The 26,526-nt window shown below is 37.5% G+C and overlaps 1 protein-coding gene across 2 annotated transcripts in view; it reads left to right on the plus strand.

The window, feature by feature from the left end:
• The window catches only part of nrg3 (neuregulin 3), a 361,800-nt gene that overhangs the window by 319,594 nt on the left and 15,680 nt on the right, over window positions 1-26,526 (plus strand). The gene's annotated exons all lie outside the window — the stretch shown is intronic.

Here is a 26,526-nt window from a genome sequence, read left to right on the forward strand (position 1 = left end):
ACCAATTGCAAACTGTCTCTGAATATCACTGTCTCCATCATAATAAAAGTTAATTTAAAGGTGAACAAACCCCCTTAATGGAAGTGAGCCTATGATTATACTCACAGTGACTGTGTTCCAAGGACATGAAGGTTAAAATACCCTTTAACTAATAGACACATTAATTGTTACTGTCACATCTGTAAGTTATTTATGCTGAGATGTAGCATATTATGAAAAGTACATAAGTTCTGATTTGTAATGTATAAAGAAAAAGATAAAATTTATCTTGCATAACAAGATGTTGTTTTACTAACCAGATTCTAATTACACCAAGGAAAGACTTCCCATTAGGGATGTAGCGAACATCGCCGAAAATGTTCGCGAACCCGTTCACGGACTTTCGCCAAAACTCGCGAATATTCGCGAACTTTGCGAACCCCATAGACTTCAATGGGAAGGCGAACTTTAAAACCTAGAAAAGCCATTTCTGGCCAGAAAACTGATTTTAAAGTTGTTTAAAGGGTGCCACGACCTGGACAGTGGCATGCAGGAGGGGGATCAAGGGCAAAAACTTCTCTGAAAAATACTTTGTAAAAAAAACGCCAAAAAAAAAACGCAAGCTATTCCTATGTATATGCATAGGCGATAAAACGAAGCGAAAAAACGCGGCGGAAAAACCAAGGCGAAAAAACGCGGCGCCAAAAAAAAACTCGGCGAACCCAAAGTGGCGAACATCGTCAAAAGTTCGCGAATTTGCACGAACGCGAACACCCGATATTCACGCGAATTAGTTCGCCAGCGAACAGTTCGCTACATCTCTACTTCCCATGTATATAAGTATAAGTTGCACTTCAGACCAGCATACATTTTCACCGCTGTTTATAAGGTTCATCAGGACCAGGCCTCTAAAACTGCAATTCTAAAATAAAGTTTTGTTTTTTTTTTCCTTCAGATAAAAATAATACACCGTGAATATAGACTATTTCAAGGATATTCTGTTTTTAACAGCAAGAACAACAAGAAAACTAAGATGCATAGATTTTGACAGGTCTTTATTACGTGCCTTTGGGTCTGTTTGAATGAGTAATAAATACCTTGCTGCAATCAATGAAGTCATTTATTTTTCACATCTCTTCCAGAGTTACTAATTGAAACTACTAACAGGATCTTGAGAAAGATCAGAAACCTGATACAATGAAGGCCCATGTTTTCTGCCTTTCTGCTTTTCTAGGGGCCAGAATAACTTCAAATTACCTGATAAAAAGATTCATCAGAGAGGTTTTAAAGTGATTAGAACTCCACAGTTGGGTTCCGACACTCAATGGGATTCAAATACAGTTTTGGTTTAAGAATCCAGTGATATGACGCAGCTGTCTTAACATTTATAACATCAAATCTTTGTGGTGATAAAATCTTATATAAAGCTGTAAAGTAGTTTTAAGATCATGTTTTTTTTTAGGACAGTTCCGTAGTTTTGATTAGCGATGAGCGAATCTGTCCCATTTTGCTTAGGCGAAAAATTAGCGATACTCTGAATAAAGTTGTGAAACGGTGAAAAATTAGCAAACACGAAAATGATGTGCGTAAAAAAATGTGTTTGCCAATTTTTTTATGTAAATAATTTTTATTGATTTTAAACAGGAAAACTTGCCAATTTTATCTTTTCAATGGCAAATTTTTGCACCGCTAATCCATGCCTGCCAAAAAAATCTGCTCATCACTACTTTTTATCACTTTACAGTTTTTAAAAACAGTATTTAAAGGTGATGCGTTGTTTTATCTGGTGCAGTGATGTGCTACATAATAGGAAGTTAGGGTCAGCTTTTTTGTTTGAACTGGCTAAGTAGGTATCCACTGGTCTTTGTGTAGGGTATCTTCTTTACCAGTCTTATTGATCAACATGCATTGAAATTTATAGAGAAGTCTATTTAGAGGGAGGGAAATACTAATGGCAAAATGCACCATTGTCTCCTGCACCACCTTGCAATGCATACACCATAGCTGTATTGTTTAGTGATAAGCAAAATTCACTGTCAATGTGAATTTTTTGCAGTGTTTTTTTTTCTATGCAAAATGCATTGAAGTCAATGGGTGCTTTCCACAGCCATTGACTTCAATCACTGATTGGCCACTGGTTTTGCAGCAAAATGTTCCCATCATTAAAAAAAAAAAAGCTGATTGTGAATTATGGAATTTCACCATAGATCCATTCCAAAAAAATCTTGCTCATCTCTACAGTACAGTCTACAGTACAGTCTACAGTACAGTCTACAGTAGCCAATAATATGTTGGGTTGAGGAATCACACTCATAAATCATTTATATCTCAAAAACTATAAGAACAAAATAATAAAACCTGCTTGTAAAAAAGAAAATATTTAGCATCCGCCACAGTTTGGTTTCTTTTTATAACAGTGTCAGTTCCACTGTAAATTATGGTGTCCCCTGTAAATTATGGTGTTGTTTTAAACTCCTTAAAATTTAATTCTCTCTCTCACTTTTGTATTTCATGTGTCAAAATCCCTATATTCAATTCACGTATTTTTCTTGTATGTGCCCTTTTTACAAGGTCAAGGGTGTAGGAGGGTGTTAATGTGCCGGTAAGACTTCATGAACAATACAGTCTTATTTGACTTTGTGTGCAGGCATAAATTCATTTAATTGTTTATTATAGTGCAGAAAATAAAAGCTATTTTTAGCAATATATCTGGCTTGGTTAGAGGTTTTACATAACGCCAAGTATTGCCTAGCAACCCGCCTCGCTACATTACATTTCAAAGTCAGCATCTGTAGTGTATCTAATTGTTAGTAACATTTCAAGTTCATTACATTGAAGGTGTTTGTGGAGAAAATAGACAACTGATTTCTATGCTGTGGAGATGGTAGTAGCATTCTCAGATTTTAAAGCTGTGGCAGCACAAGACAATAATGAAATAATAAGACTTGAAGAAAACGTTGGCTCATCATGCTGTGAAGAATCATGAAAATAGTTAGAGAATACTCTCACAAATGTATTGGTATGCACTGTACAGAAGGAATAAAATGGCCTCCTTCTGGGTTCTTTATCAGAAATAATCAGCTGGCCAAAGAGGAGAACACATAAGATTCAAACTCCTGATGATTTTCCACTATTTTTTATAAGAAGTGGCAAGATCTGTTCAATTGATGTAGTTGCAGTTTCAAGATTTTTCTGTTTCAGAAAAATATTGTAAACATTTAAGAAGGAAAATTGTCACTTCTTTCTCACCACTAAAAATAAAGAAGTAAAATATTAAAGCAGCAAGTACTGTATGTGTACCTGCTGTTGCTCATAATTGCCATTAGAAGTATCATATATTTTTAAATAGTTGGCTATTATTATGATTTTTTCAGTTATAAATCTACATTTCAGGTCATCTAAAGTCTGTTAAGTCCCAGTTTTAACAGGCACTTAACACTTTATGTATTGCATTTCCAGGTACAGTTCTTTACAGAGATTATACGTCATTAAAGGACAATGAAAGGTTAATATAAATTAAAAGTAAGTCTAAAGGCATTCTTTTTAAGTACTTACTGCATATCTAAATTCCCAGATCCCTGCTTGCTTCTCTGAGATATGGTGCTGGCAGCCTACAGCAGTGTGAAGACTACAGTGACATCACTGAAATCTCTCTTCCCTTCCTGTAGGCTGCCAGCGGCAGCTTTCCTATTCTCTGAGCATGTGTGTAACGATCCTGTCTCCTGGTCTGAGCTACACATGCCCACCAGCCAATCAGAAGCGGATCTGGCAGGGGGGGGGGGGGGAATGAAACACATGTGCAGTATGAAGCAAGGAGGGAAAGGAAGGGAGAATACCTTTTTAGAGATGGCTGCCTGTTCTAGAAAATATGAAGTAAGTGTGACTGAGTAAATATTTGATTAGGTGAGCCAAAAGTGTGGCGTTTTTACTAAACAATAGGAGGACTATTGGGCAGTATGCTTTTTAAATTTTGACTTGCATTCTCCTTTAACATCAGCCCCTGTCCCAGAGGAGCTTACACTATTGCCAATTTTATCAGGAGCCAATTAACCTGCCTGTATGTTTTGGAGTGTGGGAGGAAACTGGAGTACCCTGAAGAAGCCCAACCAGACACAAGGGCGGAGATTAACTAATCCATGAATGCCTCAAGCGCTCGTTCAAACATTCCGAGCGTATTTTCTGTGACTTTTTCGTACCTTTCGCTATTTTTTCATACTTTGTGACAAAATTTGTGCGACAAAATCGTATTGTCGCGCAGAGAATTTCGGATTCATTCAAGCTTCGTTATCATGACTTTCCTTGGGCCAGGTTGGAGCTGCACAGTGCTGTTGATTCCTATGGGAGGCTTCCAAAATCATGCACAGAAGGATCAAAGTCAGAAAGGTTTTCCTGCATTTTACGATCGTTCGGTACAAAAATTTCCTGACTTTCGGATCGCCAATACAATATTATCGTGACTAATACGATTTTTACATAAGCATTTTCTTGATAATCTTACGAAATTATCACATCCAATCCGAATTTATCCCATTCGGGATTCAAACTCGTGATTTCATGAATTGGGCCCCAAGGAGAACATACAAACTCCTTGCAGATAGGAACCACTAGAATGGCTAGGGAAGTCCAGCCTAATATATGTATATATTTACTTTATGATGGCTTGTAATAGGCGATTTACACATTTCGGTTTATATATGATTTCCTTTTACATTTTTACTCTTTACCAAATTTGCAGAAGTGATGTTTAACGATGTTGTGTATTTATAAAGCGATATATTTTTCCATACACATTTTACACCTCCCATTACAATCTCTGAAATCATCTATTAGAAAGTAAAAATGCATGATGATGGGTATTTTGTGTTATCTTAGTACCCCTTAAAAATGAAATAACCTATTCAAGACACTTGGAAATATTCAAGGGGTAAGTTAAAATAGTGAGGCAAAACGGCGAAAAATTCTTAAAAATGGGAATTTTTTTGGCACACGCAACTTTTTTGACTCAAATTTTCAATGCCAAAATTTTGTGGCCGTGTCACAAAAAATTTGGCGATGACAAAATGCTGAATTTTGATGCCTGGCAAAAACGTTTGCTCAACACTAGCCATGACCCATTAGCTAAGGGAGGGGATACAACCATTTAATGAAGAGCAGGCACTTAATGCCCAATGAGTGCCTGTTCTTTAAAATATTATTGTATCTAATCTAAATGTCTAGATACATTTTGTTCCATTCATTAGAGTTTTGCTCCTTCTGCTAGATCTCCACTAATGTGGCCAGAAAAGTATTTTATAGAAAAATAGAACCTAGGCCAGTAAGTAAGAATCATACTTATCTATTTGGGTTTACCAATCACTATTAGAGTAAACTGAAACAATGAATTGATAACAGTTTTTTTTATTGGTTATGTTCTTGTTGTTTATCTGTAGTAGGTTGCTAGTGTATTGCAATTTGTTATTGCTCTAGGGAAGTATTTGCCTATTGTTAATCACTGAGCACCCTAGCGTGCATTCAGAAAGAAAAAAGATTGTTTATATTGTAGTGTCTGTTTAAAGGTTTCAGATTTTTAAATCAACCAAAATGATAAGTAATGCATTTACAAGAATGCAGCATCTAGACCTTTTTTTCCTTGTAATCTATAATGGAGTTATTTAGGTTATTGTAACATGTAACCCATTGAGTGAGTATGCGGTAACATAATTCACAGCAAGATATATCATACTCTCTTGCTATCTGTGAATCTTCATTGAAATATTATTTCTTCTGAGTTGACACAGGGAACAGTGAATTCCAGCAATGTATATTGAGTTCTCTGCTCCAAATGTGATAATAAATCAGGGCCTATCTGTGACTAACACTAGCCTTCATTTAAAAACTAACCTAAATGTGTAAAGCACTATGATCCAAAACTGCAAGATATGAATATACTTTGCTTTGTACTAAGCTTTGGGTATTGAAACTGAACATTAATTTTAGTGTGTTAAAGCACCCTCAGGAATCTCTTTAGATATAGTTATTTATACAGTATATGCAGTATCAAAATATCCTGACAGCGGCAGAAATAATAATTTTTATCATTCTAAATTTAAAAGGACTTAAGTAACTTTACACATATATCTTTCATTAAGTCAATAAATGCAAATCCCGTTATCCTATATAATCCTATATATCCTATATATATATATATTCAAAAAAGCCATGCGTTTTTAATACACAATTGATTGTTTTTGGAATATAACTCGGTGTTGCTGGATATTTAAATCAATTACCTTGCACCCGAGCTAAGAGCTGAAGCAGAGTGCCACCCTGTCTTCGCTATATATTGTGACATGCTGAATGCCTGTACATGCAATTTTGGGGGAATTAGCAATGGTAGGCAGGCAGGCATGCAGAGGATCCGGAGCATAGAGACAGGGACACCAAGTCTTCAGGCAAAACTCAGGTTTATTTAGGGCCAGTTCTTCCCAACAGAAACATAAAGACATAAGTTCATAAACAGTTCAGTGTTATGATATGTCCCTCCTTCAGGGTTCTCACCTTCCAGGGTTGGTCCCACACTCTGGAACACTCAGGCTTCACAGTAAGCCTTGCTGAGCCATCTCAGCACTCAACCATTTGGTCAGAACTCCCTCTGCTCCCTGGCAGTGGCAGGAGGCACCCCCAGCTCCTCTGGGAGTTCCTGACACAGGCAGCCTTCCTGCTCTGTGCCCTGCTCTGAGAGTGACCTTCACTCAGTCAGCATTCAATTCCAACTCCAACCCTGTAAATCACACAGCCCTCTTTATTGGCTGCTCACCTGCAGCCTAATGAGGCAGCTCCCTACAGCTGGCCAAATCAAAATCTTAAAGGGAGATTTATTCCAACACAGCATTACCTGCTGCAAAACCAGGTATTTTACCTTGGGCCATTTGTATCCCACCTTAACACTGGTGGAAATACACCAAACAATGACCTTTTCCATTGCATCTCTCACAATATATATATATATATATATATATATATTATATAAAACAACACAAAGAAATAGGCACAGCAATCATGTAAGAAAAATAAAGTGTTCACAAGGACCAAATAAGATTTTTCATTTTAGCACATTGATTGCTGTTTTATTTCACTAACAAGTAGTAATTATCTTTAATAAGCTATGAGTAAGCCAGTTTAAACTAAATACATATCTAGCTGCTGTCATATTGTGAAGTTAAACACTTACAGCAAAATGATTAGCCTATCGATCACAAATTATGTGATGTGGAATTACAAACTGCCATAATGCCATTAGACTTGACAAACATTACCGCCACTAAGAGAAGTGCAAATGTGTATTTAATATTCATTTGTCCATTCTGCTCCCACCAAGTGTGAAAAGAATGCAACATTTTTTTTATACTATTACTATGTCACTAGGGATTAATGAATTTATGCAGCAAGGGGTTAAATGATATAAAGAACTATATACAGTACAAGGTCAGTGTTTTATTCTTTCATTATTAAATAAATAGTGAGGACATAACTTTCTGTACCTCCATTAAGACACTAGAATTAGAAAAACAATTATGAACAAATCACATTATAGCCCTGTAATAATCCATGCTGGTTTTAAGAAGTGATGAGCGAATTTTTTCTGCAGGCATAGATTTGCAGCAAATTTCTGCATTTCACCATTCCTGTGAAATGTCCTCATTTTGCTAATTTTTCAACAATTTCTGGAGTTTTCCGCCAAAGCTAGTTGTCCAATATTTGGTCACTTAAATGATAAGTATGGCAGGAATAGCTGCAGCAGTATAAGAAGTTAAAGTCCACACCAGATATAAGAGCATATAAGTCATCTACTTACTTCACCACAATTGCGCTTGACCTCAGTAAGTTGTACAAAACAAATCCTATTCATTAAAGGTATTTGCATCAACATACACTTCTTGCACTTTCTACACATTTATATTTCTGCTACACATACTTTTTTTAAACTGTTAACATTACATCCAAAATTTATATTAAACTGGGGCAATGAGCGAGCTAAATGCCACAAGTTAATAAATTGTTGTTTTATTTAATGCTACATTTATTTTTTGGCATAAATGAATACACTGCTTTATAAATATGCCCCTAAATAAAAAACTGAGAAAACTTTTGCAGCAGTCAAGTATCAACCATTCCCAGTATCCCCATTCAAATTTAGCAGGGAATCACATATATCAAGGCAGAAAACTCGTTCTTTGATTTTATGGTTGAGCGTTATTCAAATATTTAACCTGAGCCCTGGGCAAATATTATTAAATTCAGACATAAAAACTAATTTTAAAATATCCAAAACCATATCTCCCCATAAGAAAAATTACAGTAGCATCCACATACATAAAAAATTCAAAAGATAAGCAAAGGGAGAGTATATCATAAATATGTTGCTGGTAGCTGAGTATAAATCATTTCTTGATGCTAAACTTGTGCTTATGAATCTGTTAGAGATAAGGGGGAAAACTACCTACTGCAGAATTCTCCTACTGAAGTGTATATCTCACAAATAGCTTTACTGACAAAATATATTTGGTAACAGGCATAAAATGTGATTGAACTGTCAAATAGTGTTTTCTATTCCTGCTTTACCTCTGCAGATTTAAATAAGCTTGTTTAGTGTCAGGGTATGTTGTGCAAAGCATACTGGGATAAAAGTTTCAGATACATTTAATAACTAAATATTAGGAACTAACCCCAATATGTAATAAAAGGCTCACTAAGTTTGCCCAGGAGCAGTGAATAATAGCATCAAATGAGATGATTAGTGATAAGTGAATCTGTCCCGTTTCACTTTGGTGAAAAATTGCCAGAACTGTGAAAAAATGTGCGAAACGCACAAAATTGACACATCAAAAAAAATTGTTGCGCATGGGCAAATTTTTTACCCATTTCGCAAAACAATCTGCCAATCACGAAACGTGGAAATTTACAGCATACCCATGCCTTTGGAAAAATGTTGCTCATTACTAGAGATGATTGCTTTTAAACAGGTGATCAGTAAATGCTTCCTTCTGACTTCTATAGGTTACTGCTCCTTTTTTGCACACATGGAATCAATAGAACATGGAAAATGTGTGTTTTAACAATTTTTTTACTGTATGAATTTACATTGTGAGGCATTTGATCACAGATCAAATCTGAGTTATCTGATAACAGATTGAAAGTAGTAAAGGAAATATTACTTCCCAATGCTGCTGAAAGCATGGGCATTAGGTTTTCACATTTTATCACTGTTGTTAACTCTTTTTCTGTCAGGAACATGTTGCTGATCATTAGGAAAGTGTTTCAAAGGGTAGTTCATCTGTCAGTTACTGCAATTTGTAGTATGTTAAAGAATGTTAGATCCTTAGCAACTTTTAAATAACTCTTTATTTTGTAATTTTCATATTTTTCAAATTATTTGACATTCTCTTCTGTTTTTTCCCATTTTCAAATAGAGGTCACTAACCTCAGCAAGCAAATAAATATTTTTCTTTGAATTTGCAACTGTGCTGTTACTTTTTAATACTTATCTTTCTATTCAGACCCTTCTTTCCAATCTCTCATTCAAACTACTACATGGTAGCCAACAAAAAGCTAAATACATTTGTAAATGGAGTCCAATAACACATCTCGGATTATCATTCAACCCTTCTGATCTCCATTGCATATATTATTTATATTCCACGTATTGCCTTTTTCCAAACCCCAAATAATTCTGTTCCCTTTACCAGTCTACTTGCACTCTTTCCAGCTCATTAATATCCTTCTTAAGGACTCAGATTTAAAACTGCATAGCGAATTTAAGGTGAGGTCTTAAAAGAGACCTATAAATAGGCAAAATGTTTCCTTCATGTTTATGCCCTTTTTTACTTGTATTTGTATAGTAGTGTTAGTGTTACACAGTTTTTATCCACAAAACAAGTAAGGATACCTTCTCAAGTAAGGCTACCCCAGATCACTACTATTGAGTATTGGGCATTGTGTATAACTGCAGAAGCCAAAAACAGAGAAAGTACTTACAATGCCCACTGCAAAGTCATTAATAAGCAAATAAAAAAAGCAAAGGACCAAGGACTGACCCCTGCGGAACTCCACTAACAACTCTGATCCAACTAAAAATTGTTCTATTTACCACAACTGTTTGTAGTCTATCCTTCTGCGAGTTTTATATCCAAGTACAAATATGTAAGTTGATGACAATATTACTTAATTTATTCACTAAACTTCTGTGTGGTACTGTAACAAATGTTTTGACAAAATTTAACTAGATATATTCACTACCACCCACTAGCATTGTTTATTTGTCTTCTAATGGAAGGCAATTAAATGTGTCTGGCGAATAAAACCGAGCTGGCAAAAACTGATAGTACTATGATTTAAAACATATTCCAGTATCCAATCCCTTAGCACCCCCTCCTAAAGGCTGCCATACACGGGCCGATTCTAGCTGCCGATATCGGGTCATAAGAAGCAAGGTGAAAAGCCAGAAATTTACATGGTCTGAAATTCTTTGGATTAATAAGGGCACAGGATTCCTTGGAGATGTTGAAGGTTAATTTTTGATACTCAACTCTATGCCTCTGTGAGGCTGGTCACTTTGGTGCAGTTACAGAATAGGTAGATGTTAAAATCATATTTTCAAAGTAATAATATTTAAAACTTGTGTGTTATGTTGGTCAAGTGGTTTCAAGTCATGTGCCATGTAGGGATGTAGCGAACCTCAAAAAAAAAGTTTGCGAACCCATTCGCGAACTTACGCCAAAAAGTGCGAAAGTTCACGAACTTTGCGAACTCCATAGACTTCAATGGGAAGGCGAAGTTTAAAACCTAGAAAAGCCATTTCTGGCCAGAAAACTGATTTTAAAGTTGTTTAAAGGGTGCCACGACCTGGACAGTGACATGCAGGAGGGGGATCAAGGGCAAAAATTTCTCTGAAAAATACGTTGTTGACACAGCGTTGCGTAAAAACGCAAGCTATTCCTTTGTATACGCAAAGGCAGCTGGCAGACCTAGCGGAAATACGCAGTGTTTTTTGCTATTTCGCACTATTAGCACCATGGAAACGGGATTTGCTTACGTCACCAGTACTAGGCTGAAAAACGCCATGTGTGGCTTGTGCGGCGTTTTTAGGCCGAGAAAAAACGCAGCAGAAAAACGCCTAAGGCGAACCCAAATTGCGAACATCGCAAAAAGTTTGCGAACTTGCGAACTTATGAACACCCAATGTTCGCGCGAATTAGTTCGCGCGAATTAGTTCGCCGGCGAACAGTTCGCTACATCTCTAGTGTCATGTCCTTTTTCCCAAAATAAATGTGGCCAGTACAATTTCCAAATGAATCAAGCCTCAAGTGTTTAATTAGCATATTGTGACATGCTGACTGTCTCTACATGTATTTTTTGGGGAAATTAGCTATGGTAGGCAGGTATGCAGAGGATCAAGATCATAGGAGACAGGGACACCACATGTGACATCATGTTTTTCTCTTAAAAACATAAGTTTATTTGGGGTAAACTCTTCCCAACATAAACATAACAGTTCACAGTTCATTAGCAAAAAGTTCATCAAACATGTTTATGGTTTGTTCCTTCTTGAGGGCTCTCACCTTCCAGGGTAACTTTCACATTCTGGAACCTTTTCCTGGGGCTTCTCACCAACCCTAATGACCTTCACACATCCACGGTGTCTCTCACACTTGTGAACAGGCTACTCAGGCTACTCACTCAGCCCTGCTGTCTCTCCCTTCCTGGGTTACCAGCTTATCAACTTCTGGCACACTTTGGCTTCTCACTAAGCTTTAATGTTCTGACACTCAAACACGTGGTCACAGCTACCTCTGCTCCTTGCAGTGGCAGGTGGCACCCCTAGCTCCTCTGGTATTTACTAAGACAAGCATTCAACCTTCCTGCCCTGTGCCCCACTCTGAGAGTAAACCCCTCTCTCTGAGTCTATACCTACCTTAATCACCAATCACCACCCAACTCATTATCCTTTTATTTGCTGTTCACCAGGCAGCTACTTACCGCTGGCCAAATCAAAATACTAAACTGGAGTATGGAATGGAGGAACTATCCTAGTAACCCTCCATTTACTTCAGAACTAAATTATCCAGCTTTTCTGCAGCCACATCCATGATTAACAGCATTAGCTGCTGCACATCCAGGCATTGTACCTGGTGCTAACTTTATCCCACCTTTAAAAATGGTGGAAAATACGTCAAACAGTGTTCTTACTGCTTGCATCTCTCACAATATATAAAAAAGGGGTGCAAAGATTTGGAATGGTTAAATGTTGGGCAGTATAAGGTGAGTGCCTTTGCTTCAGTCATGTCCTGCATCTTCTGATGAATCATGCCCAAATGCATGTGGTGATGCTGGGGAGCCCTGGGGCTAAAGACTACGAGGTACCCACAGTGACCTGCATTAACATGTTGAATAGCCTTGCACCAAAATTATATGACCCCCTAAATATTGCTGCTGATTTCCAAAACACTTAACATAGCTGCATCTGTTTTAACGCAATGGGTGCAACAATGGTGAAGAGAACTTCTACCACAACTGCAATTAAAATGGAATTCTGGGGGGAAGATACATTGTGAGAAAAAAATGGCATTTTCGATCGTACACTGTGTCTAGTAAGTTAATGAAGTTATAATGACTCTTAAGCAAGTACAGTAGTGAGAAAAAGAGGGATGTTGTTTACAGTAACAGTGCACCATATACACAGATATTGTATGATGGAGAACATGTTGTCATGCATCAAGAGGCCTTACTGGGTTTTATGTTTCATTAAAAAAAATCAGTGTTTTTACTTCATGGCATGCCAAGCCAACATGGATATGTGTAATTTCTGTAAGTTTTATCCAAAGCCAGTGTCTCCATTATGGTTTTTTTGAAAATATGAAAACATTTTTAGTCATTATATGTTTACTGTCCAGGAGTTTATCTAGATAATGTGGCACATTTCTGGCTAGAAGATACCTACAACAAATATGTAATTGCCACTGTGTAAAATGGTGTAGATACAACACTGAACATTTAGAATGTGGATACATAGGCTTGCGTGCTTTTACATAGAGGAAAATAACATACTGTGACACCCTTCAAGGACATTCTCATATTCTGCAAGGAGAATTTACATGATGGAGTCAACATTTACATGACATTAACTTAGTTATTTTCATCTCCCATGTATACCCTTTTATGCCTGAAGTATAATAACATAAATTCCCAGCTGTCAGGAAAAAATATGGAAAACTAATATTATATATTATTTTGAAAGCTGCTATGCATATTGAGTGTAGGCTTAACTAATTACAAAGTACTTTTCTTAGGGAAAATGTAATGATTTAACAATTTTGTTGCATTTTTCCCATTGATGTTTCTTAAGTTTGGCACTCTTTTTGTAATCAATTTGTGCCAAAGTGTTTATTTTAAAATACAGTTATATTGACAGATGTCCCTATCAAATTGAATGTGCTGTAAGTTAAATAAATTAAATAATATTTAACTATGAAGTTTAGCAGAATGGGTTGACAAACAAACACTTGCAACCCATATACAGTATTTATGTGATTTATAATGTAAAAGATATTATCATAAACATTAACACAACAGTAACACAAATCACAATAAACACATTATGAGAAAATAGCAATATTGACACTAACAACACAATAATTGTAGATCTGTTATCCTGAATGCTTGGGACCTAGGGTTTTCTGGAAAAAGTTTTTTTTTTCCATCATTTGGATCACCCTGCTTTACGTCTACTAAAAAACATTTAAACATTAAAATAAACCTAATAGGATTGTTGCAATAAGGATTTATGCAGCATAGTTAGGATCTACTGCAATGTGCTTTTTATTACCTACTGAGAAAAGAGAAATTATTAAAACAAGATTAATTAATTTAAGGGAGATGACCTTGCCATAATTCAAAGCTTTCTAAATATCTGGTGTCCAGATAAAAAGCCCACACTTGTACAAACATTTTACTTACAATATATCCCCTTTTACTCAGTTTACCCAGTATCTACAGTTCCTGGCTCTTACATTGTACTAATATTCTTCTGTCTGCTGTTCCCTTCTGCCCTCTTGTTGCCTTCAGCTAGTTTGTTTATACTGATTATTTTTTTTTTTTTTAATAATGTTTTTATTGAGATTTTTTACATATACATTGTATATACATTCTGTTTGTTTTATGCCATTTTTTTTTTCCCTTCCCTTTAATAAAGTCATTTGTTTATTTTACAGCATGCTTTATTCATGGCATTTCACAGTTTCTGTATTATTATTGTAACTTTATTTTTTTATTCAACTAATAAAATATAAACCTGTTGACCCACCTTTGAGCTCAGTCTGTTATACTGATTATTTTAGTTTCTTGAAACTAAGGGAAACCTCACCTTACATGTCTTTATGATATTTGTTACTTTACAAACATTTCCTGCACTTTCCAGACAGTTTAGAGATGCAGCACAAACTGTTAAAATAAAATAGCGTCATGGACCCATGATCAGTGCCTAATTGTAGGGGTGAAACTTTTGTTACTTCTCTGCTTTTTTCAGGTTGTCCTCCTAACACCCAAAATCTAGTGGAGATGAACAGGTTAAACAATTTGTGGAACAAAATTTGAGGTGTATTTACCCAGGATGTACCTGCTGCCAGTGAAAACCTCACTCATATGTTTGCTTTAGGAAATGCTACTAAATAGAGCAACACTGGTGCAAAAGACTAATAAGAGTCTTTTTTGCTTATAATAGAAAGTAGGGCTGTCCACTAGGTACCTCTAAACTGGGTTCCAATTTCTTGGGCTTTTCCCTATCCTTAAAATGATCAATGCAGATGCTGTTAAACTTCTATGCGACATGCATATTCATAATGCGTAAGTGTATTCATAATCCCATGTATCCCTGTGGTTTATAAGAAAACGTATTCCATTGTACAATCACCTTCTCCTGCTATTTTGGGTAGTCAACAGAATTATGAAGTGGGATAAAAACATTTATGACTCTCCAGGGTGATCCCTTCAGTATTTCATCAATTTAAAGAAGTTTTGATACCTGTGTAACCTGCCAGTGTAGATCTCATGCCCCCCTTGGACTAGGGGCTAATCTGTGGTGGCACCAAATTGGTACAATCCCATGCTATCACAACAGTGGCATCAAGCTGCTGTGGAATCATGCTTGGGCCACCTGAAACACATGTTTAATGTCCAGTTATATTGTTTGATTAGTTCCTGGGTGCGCTGCTATTTGTGGATAACTGGTATGTCCAGTTGCTGTGTTTATTGCTTTCTTTTCTTAATGTTGCCTGTCCTGACTTTTGCCTATATATTGACTAATTATTAACTGCATAGCTAGCTTTTTTTTAAGTGCAAATGTTTTAAGACAGTATTAGCAAGTAACAACACAGAAAAAAATGTCATTAAGAGGACACTGTTCATTTGATACAGTAACATATACAAATGAAGAGAAATAAGGGTAAAAATGAGCATATGTAGAATTAGGTAGCAAAATAGCTAATCAGGGTTGATGTTTGTAGCTTTTTATTTAAAAAATACCTCTGACTTCCAGTTTATCAAGCTGAAGTCTCTGGGGCAGATGTATCATAACCAGATAGTTTTGCTAAGTGGTTACTAAGGTTACTGCTCATTAAAAACTTATCAAGTATTTCATGTTTTAGAATTAATTTTTTACACATTATTTGTTCCATCCTCAATAAAAATGTTTAATCATTACTCACAGTTTATAGCAGAGATTAATGATTGCGAGAGGTGTTAATGCTCAATGCTGCTGCTAAACTACAACATCCCATAGAGAACAATAGTGTGCAGCTGCCCAAAGCAGCAACTTTGATGATTTGACAGATGTATCTTCTTCGATAAATGTGTCAGTAAAATGTTGAAAAACGGAGAAAACATCAAACTCCTGGAAATTCTAGAGTCTCCAATTTAATACTTGATAAATGTGTGCCTTAATGTTTGTAACTATATGGAAATTGTTGTGTATTATCTTAACCTGTTTTGCTTGAATAAATGTAAGAAATTACAGACCTTAGGGTTGATTCACTAAAGTGCATGAATTTTTATGACACGTTTTTTTGCGTTAAAAAAGACGCGACAATTAGCGCGCGATTCACTACAGTATTATCGCGTGTGTTAATTTGCGCGCAACCGCATGCGGTAATGTTAACGCATGCTTTAATTAGCGTGCAGAAAAGAATACTAACGCATGATTCACAAACACTTAGACACACTAAATATCGCATTAGACTATGCGAAAATTAACACCTACTTGAGGCAGGCGGTAATTATAGAAAAGTACAGTTAATGAGCTTTTGGCAATAAAATATGGACTTTGCAGTGTTATTTATTCAAGTCTGTGTTGGCCCTAGAGTGATGTAGCCTCCAGTAGAGATGTAGCGAACTGTTCGCCGGAGAACTAATTCGCACGAAAATCGGGTGTTTGCAAGTTCGCAAGTTCGCGAAGTTCACAATTTTGGGTTCGCCTTAGCTGGAGCCAAATTTTGACCTCTCACCCCAGAGCCAGCAGATACAGGGCAGCCAATCAGGCAGCTCTCCCTCCTGGACCACCCCCAGACCACTCCCTTCCATATATAAACCGAAGCCCAGCAGCCATTTTATATTCTGCCTGTGTGTGCTTGATGAGTTAGCATAGGGAGAGAGCTGTGCAGGGGTTTGAGGGACAGTTTAGGTAGCTTTGCTGACTAGTGATCTACTTTCTACTGCTCTGTATGTAGCTGCTAGGGACAGCTGTCCTGCTGATCTCATCTGCTGTAACCCAATAGTCCTTGTAAGGACTGCTTTTATTTTCTGATTACTGTTACTCAAGTCTTCTTTTCATTGTGTACTGCAGCTCCATCTGTGTGTGTTGGAGACAGGTGTGCTGCTCATAGTAGTGCACTAAGCACCAACCACACATTCACATCATTTTTTTAATTTGTGTTTTTTTACTTTGCTACTGTAATTTATAGAGCCGAGTGCTATTAGTCTAGCTGTATTGGGGACTGGTGTGCTGCTCCTAGTAGTTCACCCCCAGCACCAACCAGAGATCACTTTTTTTTATTATTAATTTTTTTTTTTTTTAATTTAAGTTACTGTTCTTTAACGTGTCCAGTGCTGTTTGCTGTTATTCATAGTAGTGCACCAAACACATTACACATAGTAGTGACATTGCATTGCAATAAAATCACCTGAGCGATGTTTTTCCACCAACAATAATATATTCTGTATTCACTACTGCGGCGTTTTGTCTGTAACCTTTACACGACTTGATTGGCATGTAGATGCCGGACGTTTTAAAGCAGTTTATTACACAAGTTTAGGAATGTAGTGTGATTTCTGCCCTTTACAGCACAAAACGCAACGCTGTGTCAACAACGTATTTTTCAGAGACATTTTTGCCCTTGATCCCCCTCCGGCATGTCACTGTCCAGGTCGTGGCACCCTTTAAACAACTTTAAAATCAGTTTTCTGGCCAGAAATGGCTTTTCTAGGTTTTAAAGTTCGCCTTCCCATTGAAGTCTATGGGGTTCGCAAAGTTCGCAAAAGTTCGCACTTTTTGGCAGAAGTTCGCGAACGGGTTCGCAAACTATTTTTGTGAGGTTCACTACATCTCTAGCCTCCAGTTTGCCGCATATAAATAGTAGCATATAAATAGTAGCCACATATAAATAGTGCATATAAATAGTAGCCACATATAAATAGTGCATATAAATAGTAGCATATAAATAGTAGCCACATATAAATAGCGCATGTAATATCGCGCGTAAATTAGCGCACGTATACTTATAGTGAATCGTGCGTTAAGTGGCGAAAATTTAGACGCAATAAAATTTTTATTGCACGCTAAAAATAGCGCACGTTTTACCGCACTTTAGTGAATCAGCCCTATTATGTGGATGTAAAGAAAATAGTATACAGAGAAGTTGGGATATTTTTAGCATTTGCTAACATATAAGCACATGTATAACTAACCAATACTAATCACCTCTACCTTATAAACACTTCATATACACTACTAATATATATGTTTATTTAATGACTTTTGGTGACCCATGCAAGAAGTAATTAGTACTGCTTATGCCTTTTCTTAAAATTTATAAATAAAAAAGGGCGAATCATCATATTGTGTGTCAGCCCTAAACATTATGGTCACCCATCTTCGCTTCATTGTTCAGGCTCACCTCCTCCTCCCTTAGTAAGCCCAGGTGGTTGCAATTTGACAATTTACAGGCTTTATAAGCATGTTACAAGCAACCCCTGGTTGCTTGTTCATTAAGCCTTTTTTGTGATCCTGTGACCGTACCTGCCTGACTCCTGCCTGGTTCCTGCTCCTGTTTCTGCCCCTGTTCCTGCCTGACTCCTGCCCGTGTTCCTGCCTGATTCCTGCCTGGTTCCGTTTGCTTTACCCCGTTCCTCGTCTCCTGCTCCTGACCATTGTTGGATCTCCCGGTATTGACCTCGGCCTCTCTAATTGACTTCGCCCTGTCTTCTGCCTGCCCCTGACCACTGCCTGTTATTCGGACCCTCCTTTGCTGCTGCCAGTCCAGACCCTCTGCCTGCTTTACGGACTTGTATTGTTTGCTGCCTGCCTCTGACCACTGGCCCGTTGTATGGACTTTGTATTTCTTTTGCTCAATCCTCATAATAAATTATGTCTCAGCATCTCAACATGCTTTCTGCTTATCAACAAGCGAAGTACCCTTTATATTCGTATTACACAGCATATAGGCTCCAACCTGCCAGCCACCCACCTGTGGCTGCACCTGACATTGTGTTTGAAAAATGTCAGCTTACTGCACACTCTTGCCTTACATAAATGATTTGTTCATATTTTTCCTTTTTGTTTGACTAAAACTAACTTTTGAGTAATACATAATATCAGTTTCTTGTTGATAAACCCAAGGTTAGGCATTTGATATAAACAACATAAAATAAATAACATACATTTTCATAATGAAAATGAGTTGGTGGCCTAATTAACTATGAAGGATTTGGAGATTTTGTGGATGAGAGGCTGTGCAGCTATAGGCCCTATCAGTAAGTAACTTAAGAAGCATGATAATGATTTAGAAAGAGTGTAAATATTTTCTATGGAGAAAGGCACTTGCAGACATCTGAAATGAGAGGCGCAATATATACCTAAAACACATTTGCACAACACCTGGTACCTATGTAGAAAACAAATCTATATTTTTGCCATTATAAAGCATTCATTGCAAACTTGTTTTCTTTCACTGACTGTCCTCTCCACTCCCCATAGTAAAAAGGGAGTACTATATACCATCTATTTAAAAAACCCCTGTTGGTTCTCTGATTAAAGAATTTTCTTATCCTTTGAGAACAATGAGGCCTAGGTTAATTTGTAATGATCAAATATTACTGCTTTAGCATAGTAGTTATTTATTCCTTTAAAAAAGCTTGGGGTAGTTTAAATCAACATTGATATCTTGTGGGTGCATTTGTAACTAGGTTTTTTTTGTTTTCAAGCTTCAATTTTTTTTTATTCACATACAGTATACAGATATTTTTTTTGGGGGGGGGGAACATGAGCAGTTGGAATGTACATCAAAGATTTCTGCTCCTTTTACCTGAGATAAATAAGGCTTTTTCTCTGCTGTTCTTTACATTCATCAAAGAAATGTTGTATGCTTTGAGGTGTACTCTCAGTGGAATAGTGCAGAATCGTGTATTGTTTTTTACAAGCTTGCAAAAATAATATTTTAAAAAAAATTGATTTTTATCCTTTTTTACAAGTAAGTTATTGTGTTTTTCTCCCAATCCATAGGAATCATTGAAAAACTTGAAGACAGTTTGCAAAGTGCAAAAGACAGACCTGTATTTTTAGCCTTCTTGCTTTTCATTATATGCATACAGGTATTTGCTGCATATGAGCATATATAAAATAAATGCATTCATCAGCACTATATTCATAAGTGATGGGAGTTGGGAGACAAAAGTTGCCTCCTCATGTCCACCTACTTGTCTCCTAGTTGTGAATCATCAAGATGTCCAAGTTAAGGAGAGGCAAAAGATGCAGACTGCACTATGTTCCTGTCCTTTCTGCATGCTCTATGGTAAGAGATAAGAACAGGGCTGGCTTATGCACCTGATGGCAGATTTTTTTATCTGGTGCAAGGTCCACAGTGCAGAAGTGCTGCCTAAATAAGCAATAAAGGAGAAGGAAACTCATTGAGGCATTTTACAATAAATTTGTCACATTTGTGCCACCTAGAACAATATATTTATTCTGCATAAACCATTACCATACCTGATTAAACAGCTTTAAAAGCTTTTTCCATTTTAAGCAACTTCCTGCCTGCAGTCTAGCCAGGCCCGGATTTGTGGCAAGGCCACCAAGGCCCGGGCCTAGGACAACAGAAATTAAGGGGTGGCATGCCACCCTGCTGCACCAGAAAATTTTACCCCCCCGAGATACTTTAAAGCATGCAATATATTTCATAGCATGCTATATTAGCGCACCTGATATTAGCGCACGCAATATTAGCGCACACGATATTAGCGCACGCAATATTAGCGCACACGATATTAGCGCCCACTATTACGCACGTAAACATTGCGCATCGCATACCACATGACTTCCGTCATTTTGCTCATTTACGCTGTGAGTCACGAGATGGAGGATGCGGAAAGTGCAGCTGTGCAATCATCGCCTGAGTACTACAGAAAAAACCCTTGGCAAGGCAAGTGATGGAAAGGAGGGACAACAGCGATATTGAAGACAGCAGTGGTGGTAATAAAAAGCTGAAAAAAATGAAAGATCACCAAGGTAGGCTGGGGCATGATAGAGGTGAAAGTAGATGGAGGCATGAGACATACATACGTAGATACATACATAAATAAAAGTAAAGCAAGCATACATACGCACGCTTATCTTTATCAGCACTACTTATGTACCCAAGGCTGTTGAGTACAACAACAAATTATGAAGGAGGATCATTCTGGAAGCATTGTTTAATACAGAATATAAGGGAGAATGATGGGAGTTAGCAAGGCCACTTAGTAGCAAGTTGCAGTAGTTTAGTAGGGTTTGTGTCAGAGCATGCCTTATTATTCTACTTGTTACACTTGAAAGAAAGGGATTAATTTGGGCAACAATGTGTAACAAAAAGTGACTACGTTGTTATGGGATTGCTTATTCTAGCCAACACAATAAAAGCATTCATATATTTTATTAAGGTCTGGAACTGGAGGTGGTCCTTCCAAAAAGGTTTTGTGACTTGTGTCACTGGTGTATTTGATTCAGACAAAAATGTCACCAATGGTAGGTGTAATGAAATAAATAGAAGTGTATTTTCTTCTCATTATTAATTGAATTCAATGTTTTGTAAAACAGATTCATCATTACCACCTGGCAGAAGCAAAGGCAAACAATCCTCACTTTCTACCATTGCAGGTAATATTGTTTACTAAGCTTGGAGGACACATGGAGGACACAAGAGAAGGTTTATTGTTGATGAAAATGCAATACAGAGTCCTGAAAGGACTGTTCTTACAACAAAGAGTCAGTTATGAGCATTTTTTTGGGAAGTGTGCAACTAATTTCACTGGAAATAAAAACAGTATTGTTTGAGATGTTGTTTTGTGTTTCTTTTTTCTTCTAGTAAAGATTGTGGGTACTTACAAGCAAAGTAGTTGTTTTCGATTTCTCCCCGTACTCGATTGCCTCTGTCATCTGCACTTTGTACAGGATGTATGGGATGAATTGGGTCATCTAGGTCATCAGCCACAAACCCAGGCAATTCATGCCGGTTGCCAATATTGTGCAGTACAGTGCAGGCTACTACAATTTGGGCCACTTTACTGGGGTTGTAAATCAGACTTCCTCCCGACCAAACGTTCTCTCAATTACAAACCGTGCTCTGACCTGTGCTTCATTAAAAGCACATTCATTTAGCCACCTATAAGCTAAGCATTTAGCCACCTATAACAAGGGTAGCCAGCATCTCCTGAAATAAAATAGGTCCCAGTGCTGTCCAACTGGTGGCCCGCCTCTGTGTGGCCCCCCACCTGTCTGGCTGCTTTGATGGCTTACCTTTGTGTAAGCTTTAAATGGTATCAGTACTCAGATTAACTGGCCGCCTGCATGGTTCACACCTCAGATTCAGGCTGTAATCCTCCTTTATTGTTTAAAAATGTAATCCCCTGTGTTGTTCACACCTTTTAATACCTGCATTGTTCAACCCCTGCAGTGTTCACACCTCAGGCTCAGGCTGTAATCACCCCCATTGTTTACCTGTTCACACCTCAGACATAGGTACTGTCTGGACTATGCTACCTGTGTGTATGGCACACACAGGGAGCATAGGGTAGGCAGAGTATGGCACACACAGGCAGCATAGGGCAGGGAGAGTATGGTACACACAGGCAGGGTAGGGCAGGCAGAGTATGGCACACACAGGCAGGGTAGGGCAGGCAGAGTATGGCACACACAGGCAGGTTAGGGCAGCCAGAGTATGGCACACACAGGCAGGGTAGGGCAGGCAGAGTATGGCACACACAGGCAGGGTAGGGCAGGCAGAGTATGGCACACACAGACAGCATAGGACAGGCAGAGTGCTGCCTGTGTGTACCATATTCTGCCCTATGCTGCTTGTGGGAGGTGATCCTGGCAGGGGTTTGTTGTGGGAGTTTGTTTGTTGTTTGTTGAAATAGCCATTAAATGGTCCCTAAGGTGTGTAATTATGTACTGGTGGTTGCTGTGCTATCCACAGGGGAGGAGGAGGCATATGGAATTTAAGGGTATATCTTAATATGACATAATATAATTCTTTCACGAATGAATGATGGTTGATATCCCACAGTAAGGACCAAGCATTTGGGATTTTGCTGTGCTACCACCATTGTAATAAAATAGGTGTGGTTTGAAGTGGGTGTGGTTTCAAAAGGGGAGTGGTCAAAACTGGCTTCCATTAGCAGCCCTCCACCATGTATGCTAGAGAAATTCCGGCCCTCGGCACCGCAGAAGTTGGACAGCACTGAAATAGGTGAAATAAGTTGCTAAAATCAAATAAGCTGCTTCCAGTCTCCCACTGTGAAAAGAGGGCCCGCTTGCAACAGATGTGACAGTGTAAGGCTGACACTACGGGGCACATTTACTATGGGTCGAATCTGAGTCCGAATGGAAAAAATTCGGATTGGAAACGAACGTTTTGCGATTTTTTCGTATTTTTTGCGATTTTTTCGGCGCCTTTACGACTTTTCGGAAATTATCGCGACTTTTTCGTTACCAATACGATTTGCGCGAAAAAACGCGAGTTTTTCGTAGCCATTCCGAAAGTTGTGATTTTTTCGTAGCGTTAAAACTTGCGCGAAAAGTTGCGCTTTTTTCGTAGCGTTAAAACTTAAAAGGCGTGACGTTTTGCGCAAGTTTTAACACTACGAAAAAATCGCAACTTTTTGCGCAAGTTTTAACGCTACGAAAAAATCGCAACTTTCGGAATGGCTACAAAAAACTCGCGTTTTTCCGCAAAAATCGTATTGGTAACGAAAAAGTCGCGATAATTTTCCGAAAAAATCGCAAAATACCCATCATTACGAAAAAAACGCAATCGGACGCATTCGGCCCGTTCGTGAGTAAGTAAATGGGCCCCTACAAGTAGCAGATTTCAGTCTCCCACTATCAAAAGAGGGCCCGCTTGCAATTGCAAACCATGCTTAGGGCAGCCAGACCCTGGTTTGACAGTGGGAGACAGAAAGCAAATCTAGGAAACTTCTGATAGACATGACACAAATACTTACCTAAAAGCCATCCATGAGGCATTTGTCCACTTTGAAAATCAGCATATAGTATGGACTTCTTGAGAATGTAAGAATCATGTGAGGAGCCTGGAAATCCTGACACAGTACTCCTGATATTCATGTTAGCGTTAAAGGCGATTTTTATATTCAGAGAATGGTAACTTTTATGATTCCGGAAAATATGCTCTTTGTCTAGGGGAGGATTAAATGCCACATGGGTGCAACCTATGGCACATTTGGGATGCCACTAACACAATAGAACTGACGTTTGATGGTGTTCCAGTCATTTATATTGGTGGGAAACTTGATATAATTCCCAGACACTACAATTTATTGTATCCAGGATCTGGCCAAGGCACTGTGAAAATGTGGGCTGTGACACTCCACCATATATCCCTCCAACTTTCTGAAAACTTCCTGTGGCAAAAAAAATTAAGGGAGCACAGAAGTTTGACAATGCCAGGAACAGCATGGCTTCTGTTAGTTAGTGGCTGCAGATAAGGCTCCAGTACCTCATACAGGCTATAGATTGCTGCTCTATTTAACCTATAGTGCATCACTATTTCCTTCTCTGATAATCCCTCTAGAGTTGATCTTTCCCTGAAAACTCGAGGATACATGTGTCTAGGACTGTCACATACTTAATTCTCTTCTTCCCAATCCAACAAAAATTTGTCTGCAAACTCCATGTTGTCTTCAGAAACGCTCACGAACTGCAATGTTTTTTGAGTAACACCTACTCCAAGTAGGTGTTAATATTAGCAGTAATTATTGCGATATTCAATGGTTTTAACACTTCAAATATGTCTGTGAATAATGCTTTAGTATTATTTCTATTAGATAATTACTGCAATGCAATGGAAATACTGCTTTGCGATAATTGGGGTTATTGGGCATGCAATATGAGTAGTAATGCATGCAAAATTACTTTGATGAATCGGTACTTAATAAACAAACACTTTTTAATGCATAAAACTATGCCTTATGCGTCAACGCCCTTTAGCGAATTGGCCCCATAGTGTTTCTAAAATAACTTGATTAATTATTGTTTTCTTTATAATGCCTGCTTTTTCTTCAGTAATTTTTAAACTTTGAAATCTATATTTAGTTGATATAATTGTCTCAGGCTTAATGACATTACAGTCCTCTGCGGTTAAATTAGAAGACTTGGATAGAGTCCAGACAATTTATGTTATTCTACCTCTCAGGGCCTCATTTTCACAGGAGTTTCACAGTATGTTTTTACTAATTTCTGAAGAAAACATCCCCTCTTGGTAATTAGCTTGAAAGCTGTTCAGCTTGATATTCAAATGAAGGTTAAAAAACTCACAGAGGTGCCAATTCATGGATTACTGATTGTCCTTTGTTCTTATTTAGGAAAGACATTAACCATAGGCTTGCACCAAGTAAAGGTTTATTACTGATTTATTTAGCAACAAAATATTATCATACTTTTTTTCGCCCTTACTTTACAAGTACACTATGCTCTAAGGATTTCTATTTTTTTTTATTTATTTTAATGGGGAAATAACCTGTTTTAATAAGATGCTACCTTTCTTTGGAATTTTGATGTAAAACACACATGCTCATTTGATGTCAATGCATTTTAGCACATCATTTATTTTGTTGAATAAAGATTATGCCTTTCATCCCACCACTGTGGGATGAAAGGTTGGTGCTGTACATTTTTTGCATTATCTATTTCAAACACAATATATCATAGGTAACATGGGAAGAAACAGAGAAAGTAATGTTGCAAGAGAAATAATTCTCATTTAGCAAAGAGCATAAGGTTCATATCACAAGGACATAATAATGGTGATGTGCAAGTTGAAAGTATCAATAAATGTGCTACTTATGTACAATAAATAATATAACAAACAGGGGTCAATACAATAATACATACAAATAAAGAACAATTACAGTATTTGTACAGTTATATCAAAGATGCTAAGCCAGGCCAAGATTTTGGAGGCAAGCAGTAGAAGGGAGACAGGACAGTATTGGGTCAAGGGTGGATGGGTGGGTCAAGGGTGGCCTTAGAATAGGCTTGACACAGGCCTGTTTAAATGGAGGGGGAAGTTCCAGAAGTCAGTGAAAAGTTAAGGCTGGGAACAGAGCTCATAGCACAGTGCTTAATTAGAGAAGAAGGCATAAGGTGAAGAGAAGAAGTAGTGAGTGGGGATGACAAGAGAAGTCCAGAGACTTCAGAGACAGTAACAGGATAGAAATAAAAATGACTGGCAGAAGTGGAATTAGGAAAAAGAATTTGTGTTAGTAGAGGTAAGGATCTGATTGTGAATGGACTTTACTTGTTTTTGAAGAAATTAGTAATCAGGTATCATGAAATAGATTTGTTATTGCTTATAAGAATACTGCAGTGGTCATGGTTGGCAAAAAAGGCAGAATTGTGACATGGCAGGATAAATGTATATAATGTATATGGCACCAAATACAGATGGTGACTCTTCAGTCTGCCCCTTTGTATTGTGACTTGTGACTTTTTACTAATAATATATACCAATTTAACTTTTCAAAAAATATTTCTGACAAAAAAGGAATGTCAAGTTTGCTTTTCTTGTATGTATCTAACATTTTTCTGGATGCAAGTTCTTGCGGCTGAACATATGTTCAATGTGTAACCTTTGTGCATAACATGCAGCAGTTGAATGTGCGCACAAAAGCTTTTATTCCATCGCATTGTGAAATGAATCATTAATTGTTCATCTGTGTAACATTTGTAAGTAATGTCAATAAAAATGAAAGAAA

Source organism: Xenopus tropicalis, chromosome 7, assembly GCF_000004195.4.
Source record: "Xenopus tropicalis strain Nigerian chromosome 7, UCB_Xtro_10.0, whole genome shotgun sequence".
Taxonomy (NCBI): Eukaryota; Metazoa; Chordata; class Amphibia; order Anura; family Pipidae; genus Xenopus; species Xenopus tropicalis.